Source organism: Diaphorina citri, unplaced genomic scaffold, assembly GCF_000475195.1.
Source record: "Diaphorina citri unplaced genomic scaffold, Diaci psyllid genome assembly version 1.1 scaffold141, whole genome shotgun sequence".
In the NCBI taxonomy this organism is placed as follows: domain Eukaryota; kingdom Metazoa; phylum Arthropoda; class Insecta; order Hemiptera; family Psyllidae; genus Diaphorina; species Diaphorina citri.
Genome location: NW_007377578.1, coordinates 27,622 through 33,371, shown reverse-complemented (window position 1 = coordinate 33,371; position 5,750 = coordinate 27,622).

Here is a 5,750-nt window from a genome sequence, read left to right as displayed (position 1 = left end):
TCAAAGTGTCAACGTGTCAAAACTATCAGACAATAAAAAAAAAAAACTCGATGTAAAAATCTTTCTGAAGTCACAAAAAGCAAGATAATTGTTCTTGTGCCACGATATTGCTTAGAAAGATATTTTCTCCACTATGTTTATCTAGTTGCTAGTGCTAAGTAGTTCGATAAAACCGAGTTTCAAGTTTACATTTGGACACGACTTCTCCACCACAGCTACATACATATATTTACCTGATACACAGCAAGTGCAGACCAATTTCAAGAGTACCTAGAAACCCCAATTTTCATTATTATTTTTCTATGCAAGACCATGCTCCAGGTAAAGTTCCAAATAAGAACCGCAAAATAGGTCTAAGTGTACAACTGTACTGACACATAATTACATATTTTTCACCACATTTTACCTTGGACAAACATAACATTTTTCGAAGATTTTCCTAAAGTATGTTACCTATTGATATATTTCTTGTGTGCCTTCGTAACGAAATACAGTGTTGTTATAATTATTCTCTTGTTTGCTTTTGTTTGCTTTGCAAGTAGGAAATTATCTTATTATCTAAGTAAGTATTGAAAGTAAGTCCCTAAGTAGGTACAAGTATGAGTGGCTATTAGCTTCCAACGAATCAGTGTAGTGGGTTCAAGCAGCTAAGAGGTGACAAGAAGGGCATTGCCTGATATGTACCTGATGAGCACATAAAGTATCAGGTATCCATCATGTATCAATCTTGTATTTTTATTCTGTACCAAATTTTTGTGCACTCATGTAAATAAATGCTATAGCTTTGGGCTATGAAACTGTTAATAATAAAATATAAAGTATCAGGTAGACCTGATCAGGAGTAGCTGTAGTAACTGATAGGAAGTAGCTGGCCTTAGATATGCCTTCCCAGTTGGTCTTTTGATAGATTGTTGTGTAGCCGCAGGATCTGGATTCGTAGGAGTTACATGAGCAAACCTGATTCCTGCTTGTAGATTGTGTGATTGATTATGTTGCTCGATTCCTAAACTGGACACTGGTAAACATGATCGGAATACATAAACAATGTCCTTAGATGAAGTGTCCGCAGGATCTGGATTCGTAGGAGTTACATGAGCAAACCTGATTCCTGCTTGTAGATTGTGTGATTGATTATGTTGCTCGATTCCTAACCTGGACACTGGTAAACATGCTCGGAATACATAAACAATGTCCTTAGATGAAGTGCGTAGGTACGCGATATTTGCGCCATTTTCATGGCAAGCCACGAGTGAAAATCAACTTGGTCTTCCATCCGTCGAAAGACCAGGTGGGAGACATGTAGTAGCATGTCTACTGGATTTTAAGCCTACTAAACTGCACATAAGTAACTTCTGCAAGTTCCCAATGACGTAATGATCTTCTTAGCTACTAGGCTTCCATCTTGAACATCTTCCATTTATTGCAAACTAGTAGTTATTCCCTTTTTTATGGGTTCTTTAATTTTTATGGCTTTAGAGAAATATTAATAACTCGAACCTGCGTGTGCAGACTTTGTCTAAGCCAGGACAGGCATATCATCAGATCATTTCAAATGGCATGGATCAGAATGAGTCCTACAAAGCTTACTACACACTTCAGGTATGTCCACAGTAGTCCACACTACAGTCGACCGAACTTGATAGATGTCAACTGGAACCTATGTAGAATATGTAAGATCAAAGGATTTTGGCGGACTGAAATTAATCATGACATCCTTACAATTACATTGAGTACTTATTCTCACCTCCTTCTCACTAGAGAACTAACTTGACTAAAGAATTAAGTAGGTACAAATGAACTTTTCTTCTGTAATTGTATTCAATTGCGCCTACAACGCCATGATTGAGGTAAGTAGGCGCACTCAACTCTTCACTAAGTGGAAGAACGCCCTTGTCATTAAGTGATCATCACTTCGTGTAGTAATTTCTTGAACTCAATCATCAGGATTGGATTTATAAGAAGAGTTTCTTCTACAGCTGTCGCGTCGTGCCAGATGCTGATGGCCCTTCTTTAAAGATATCTGTCTCCTTGCCTGTTTTGTAGTCTTCAACATCACGTCATCATCTTGTTTAATTAATCATTGAAGTGTATCAGTGGTGGAGATGAAGTCCTTCAGCAAACAATATTGTTGGCTTTGTTGTTCACCAGACTAGGAATTCAGACTCGAAGAAACTCCCCTTAGTAAATCAACAACCAAGACTGTCTAGCTATCTACCAGGCAGGATTAAGTGGAGATATACAGACCAGTCTGAAATATGACTGGGCACACAGTTTGCAATTTCATACCACCTGAATAATGAGTGAGAACAAGAATAGGTAGAAAAACTAATTGCCTGGATTCCCAGCAGCACTATGTATAAAATTAATCATGACATCCTTACAATTACATTGAGTACTTATTCTCACCTCCTTCTCACTAGAGAACTAACTTGACTAAAGAATTAAGTACAAATGAACTTTTCTTCTGTAATTGTATTCAATTGCGCCTACAACGTGAAGTGTATCAGTGGTGGAGATGAAGTCCTTCAGCAAACAATATTGTTGGCTTTGTTGTTCACCAGACTAGGAATTCAGACTCGAAGGAACTCCCCTTAGTAAATCAACACCCAAGACTGTCTAGCTATCTACAAGGCAGGATTAAGTGGAGATATACAAACCAGTCTGAAATATGACTGGGCACACAGTTGCAATTTCATACCACCTGAATAATGAGTGAGAACAAGAATAAGAACCTGTAGGTAGAAAAACTAATTGCCTGGATTCCCAGCAGCACTATAGGCCTACAACGCCATGAACTCATGAGAATTTACATACATATTGTTTTGATACAGAGAGATTATAGCATTGAAGTTGTGAATGTTCTAGCCATATCTGACGTTACTGTGGCTCATGGCAATGAACACGGTACAGTAGATTATGTTAATAGTGAGATTATAAAAACATAAAGCACAAAAGTTACAAATTTAAATAAGGTAACTCACTTACTAACTTTACATGGAACAATATGATTGTAGACAATAATGTGGGAACAGAAGACCCAATTAAAAACAAGTCGAGCAATTTTTAGAAGATGCTTTAGAAGGGAAAAAATGTGTCAACAAAAGATCAACCAATTACAATATCTAGTACCTCTAGGTAAGTATGCATATTTCAAAGAAACCATCAAGAAGCTTGCTAAATGCCTTCATATTTCAAAAATCTATTAGACAAGTAAAAGTTACTTCTAATAGAACTCTGTACGTATTTAGATTGCAGAAATTTAACTTTCAACACGAGAAAACCGATTATGAAATGACAGACACTCATTCCAACACGCCACCATAAAAACTATAAAAATCAATAACAATAATGAACATAAAATCGACATAACCATACATAAATAGAAACGTTATGGAACACTTGAAGGAGAGATGCTGCTTGGTGACCAATTTGATGGAATGAAAGTTCTAATAGATATACCAGATGAGATCACGGGTAAAGACTTTGTAATGCCTGGCGATAATCACTGCACTATGATGGTGTGTAGGTGTGCAACACAGGTATGCAACACATAATAATGTCTGGAAGAAGATAATATTATTAACACCCTGAGACACACGGTACTCCCAATAGACACTATAGGGAGTTAATAAATCCACAAACTGAGTAGGTTAATAAGTCAAAGTCCACAAATTAATTAGTAGTCCACTGAAATCACTCCCTACTATCGACCATCCTCCCTTAATAGCACGGGCGTAAATTTCACTTGTAGTTCGGGGGGCCCCACAGGGATATTTTGAGGCTCCTAAATGTAGATATTTGGAATATAACCCCATTGGGTTAAGGTTATAGGAATCTTCGAATATCCCTACGCCACTAATTCAGCACAAAATAAGGATAACTACCTGCACGCTAAGGTGAAGAGCTGAAGACGTCATCTGAATAACCAGTCTAGTCTAGTCCAACAGATCTAGAATACTATAGCCTTTCTCTTATAGCACCCAATACACATCCTTGAATCCTGACTTCTAGCTTACAAGAAAGCTTACTGGCTTACTAGACTTGCTGACAGTTCAGGGAGGTCGCGGTCATCGATGAAAATCAACAATTCTGTTGTTTGATTGTTGGTGTTGTTATAATTATTCTCTTGTTTGCTTTACAAGTAGGAAATTATCTTATTATCTAAGTAAGTATTGAAAGTAAGTCCCTAAGTAGGTACAAGTATGAATGGGTATTAGCTTCCAACGAATCAGTGTAGTGGGTTCAAACAGTTAGGAGGTGACAAGAAGGGTATTGCCTGATATGTACCTGATGAGCACATAAAGTATCAGGTAGACCTGATCAGGTGTAGCTGTAGTATCTGATAGGGAGTAGCTGGCCTTAGATATGCCTTCCCAGTTGGTCTTTTGATAAATTGTTGAGTAGGTACGCGATATTTGTGCAAATTTCAGGTCACGAATGAAGATCAACTTGGTCTTCCATCTGTCGAATGACCAGGTGGGAAGACCAAGTTGGGAGACATGTAGTAGCATGTCTACTGGATTTTAAGCCTACTAAACTGCACGTTGCAACTTCTGCAAGTTCCCAATGACGTAATGATCTTCTTAGCTACTAGGCTTCCATCTTGAACATCTTCCATTACAAACCAGTAGTTATGGCCTTTTTTATGGGTTCTCTTAATTTTTATGACTAAGAGAAATATTAGTAACTTGAAACTGCGTGTGCAGACTTCGTCTAAGCCAGGACAGGCATATCGGACCATTTCAAATGGCATGGATTAGAATAAGTCCTATAAAGCTGACTCCACACTACAGTCAACCGAGCTCGATCGAACTGGAATAGGTAAGATCAAAGGATTTTGTAATAAAAAGACTCATATGGGCCTAAACGCAAGGACATAGTATGCCAGAATAATTCATAATGGTAAACATGCTCGGAATACATAAACAATGTCCTTAGATGAAGTTCGTCAGTGGTGGAGATGAAGTCTTTAAGCACATAATATTGTTGGCTTTGTTGTTCACCAGACTAGGAATTCAGACCCGAAGAGACTCCCCTTAGTAAATCAACACCCAAGACTGTCTAGCTATCTACCAGGCAGGATTAAGTGGAGACATACAAACCAGTCTGAAATATGACTGGGTACACAGTTTGCAATTTCATACCACCTGAATAATGAGTGAGAACAAGAATAAGAACCTAGAGGTAGAAAAACTAATTGCCTGGATTCCCAGCAGCACTATAGGAGCAACTACTAGCAAAACAATAGAGTTGATGCAACATACCAAGCTCACAGCAAGATGATCTATTGAAGCAATTTACCCTTGCTACTATTGTAGCTACAAGTGTGTAAACTTGTACGAGTTGATGGTAAACATTGAAAAAATTGTGGACTTCTTTGTTCATAATATCTTGGATGTTAAAAATGTGTTAGCTTTGTTGTTCACCACAGTTCAGTCAAGTGGTGATTTTACAGGTCCAGGTCCCATCGCTCTTAAAGATTTACAAACAATCTAATCAAGACATCCAGAATGACAAACAAAAGAAAACTGAACTCTATTGGAAAATCAGTAAAAGATTCTCAGACAATCTCATCAAGACATCCAGAATGACAAACAAAAGAAAACTGAACTCTATTGGAAAATCAGTACAGGAGTCCAAATTGAAGGAAACTGATCATGGTGAGAGTTACCTTGAGGTGAAAAATTCGCATCATAGAAAACAAATAGATTCCCTGAACTGATGATTTAGGTTAGGCAAATGACGAAGAA